The sequence below is a fragment of the Morone saxatilis genome, unplaced genomic scaffold (assembly GCF_004916995.1).
Source record: "Morone saxatilis isolate NCDOM2014 unplaced genomic scaffold, NCSU_SB_2.0 Contig18, whole genome shotgun sequence".
NCBI classification, from domain to species: Eukaryota; Metazoa; Chordata; class Actinopteri; family Moronidae; genus Morone; species Morone saxatilis.
In genome coordinates, this window is record NW_023339740.1 from 24,656,597 (window position 1) to 24,658,830 (window position 2,234).

The window sequence follows — 2,234 nt, forward strand, 5'->3', positions numbered from 1 at the left end:
GTGGAATATGGTCCAGATGGATAAATAAATCACCTCACATTTTGTTTGATAAAGACCAGATAATTAAAGATAATGTTGGATTTGTATCTGTAATCTGTCCTTTAATGCTTTATCTTTGACTGATGCTCAGTTGTGTCGTTGGAGGAAAGTATTAACGTAAATCAAAACATGTATTAAAGATTCTCAGATCCCCAAAAACTGCTCAAACACGTGAGTAGCACTGATAAAGGATTTCGTCTCCAGTGTAAATCTGTTACAGATCAGTTATTGATCAGAACAAAGAAACCAGCTGGTTTCTGAAACAGCAACTTAAAAATGTAAACTACTTAGGATTTAATTAGTACTCAGTTTATTCTACAGGTCTGTAATTTGCTAATAATTTCCTTTTAACTAAACTCGTTCAAACATTAATTTAAATCTGATCTGAGCTCTGAATAAAACACTCAGTTCAGTATTATACTTACAATTAACAGTATTTTTATTGATTAAACTGCCGTTAAATAAGTGATTTCCTACAAACCTGATGTTTGTAGACAAGAATTACTAAAACAATAAATTATTTTCTACCAGTTGACTGATCGCTATTATTATTATTTAAAATTAACTAATTAGTGTTCAGATATTCTCTTTGATTAAATCTCAAACTAATAATAAGTGTTTCTAACATCGTCTCTCTCTGTCTGTCTCTGCAGCGCTGCAGCTGTTCCCCTCTCAGCCTGTAGGCGGCGCTGCGGAGGCCTTTCACAGCCTGCTGAGGATTCTGGGACCTGAAGCCGCCGTGGAGTCGATCATCAGGGCGGTCGGCTTTTCACCGGAGACATAACTCACATCTTCATCTTCATCTTCCTCTCTGTGCACAACTACCAGCTAAATGTACAAACACACAGCGACGGTTTCTCTCTTATAAATCTTTATTCAATAGAAAGAGCACGACTGTGACAGCAGAGCTCAGCGGTCAAAATCTACAAAAATAAATAATTTAAATACAAAATGCCAGACAGCAGTGTCGCCTTTGTATTCTCATAGTTTTCCTCTCAGTTATTTACACACACGCAGTTATTAGAAGTCTGTAGGAGTCACAGTGCTGTGATGTTTCTGCGGGCCGACGCTCAGGCAGCAGGCGGAGGCAGCCGACCAATCAGACGCCAGCTTCACCTGTCGGAGCTTCACCTGTCGGAGCTTCACCTCCGAACACAGGAAGAGCTGAACTTTACTTGTTCTTCAGTTCTTTGAGCCCCAGTTTGTGTCTTTGTCTCATCGTTGTATTAAATCTCTGATAGTAAGTCGGAAAGGTTGAAGCTTTATTCCCTAAAACAAAGTTATTCAGATTTATTTATAAACGTAAAACTAGAAACTGATGTTAAACAGCTGAAAGCTCTGAAGTAAGTAAGTGGACTTTGAGTCTGTTAAAGAATAAACAGTCGACGTGTGTTTTTATGTTGCTGTCCATTATTTTATATTTATATTCACAATAACTTTGGTGTCTGGAAATAAAGCTCCAACTCTACATTCAGAGATTTCTCTTTTCGATAAAGACGCTCTGATGTCTCGTTCGCACGTTTTATTCCAAACGTAAAGTAAAGAATAAAAGAAGAACGAGGGATCAAAGCGTTCTGCAGAGTTTATGGATGTGACGGTTTATTGTCTTTACAGTTTACAAACCAACGAATTTCAGCCAAAATGAGTTGTTCCAGATAACAGAACAGATATTTAATGAAGTGAAACATTAAAGACACAAACTGATTTCTTTCAGATTATAAAAACCGAATCAGAATCCATTCTAACTTTCGACACAGAACATCTGAACGAGACGTCGCTGCGACATTAACGATCGGCTGCTTCGGTGTAAAGTTTTGTACCGAACTCATAGAAACGTGTACGAGCCTCCGGTTCCCATGAGCCTCTGCTCTCCTGCCTCGCTGCCTGTCGCGTCTTCAGTTCAACAGTTAGAACGATCAGTGGTCGGTTCAGTTCCGCTGCCGTCCGCTCTCCGGCCTCCGACTGTCGGAGTGTTTCTGTCCGCTGGTCGACTGAAACCTGCAGTTTAAACCGGTTTTAGTGTTCGACAGATGATCGCTGACGGGATCAGCGCCGTAGTGTTTCTGTCGGAGGTCGGAGAGCGGCCGCTGTGAACAGAGGAACTGAAGTCAAGTGTTACCAGTTTATCTGAAGCCTCCGTGAGCGCCGCCGGTCGCAGAGGACGGCGAGGTCGGAGGGTTCGAGCCTCGCCGTCC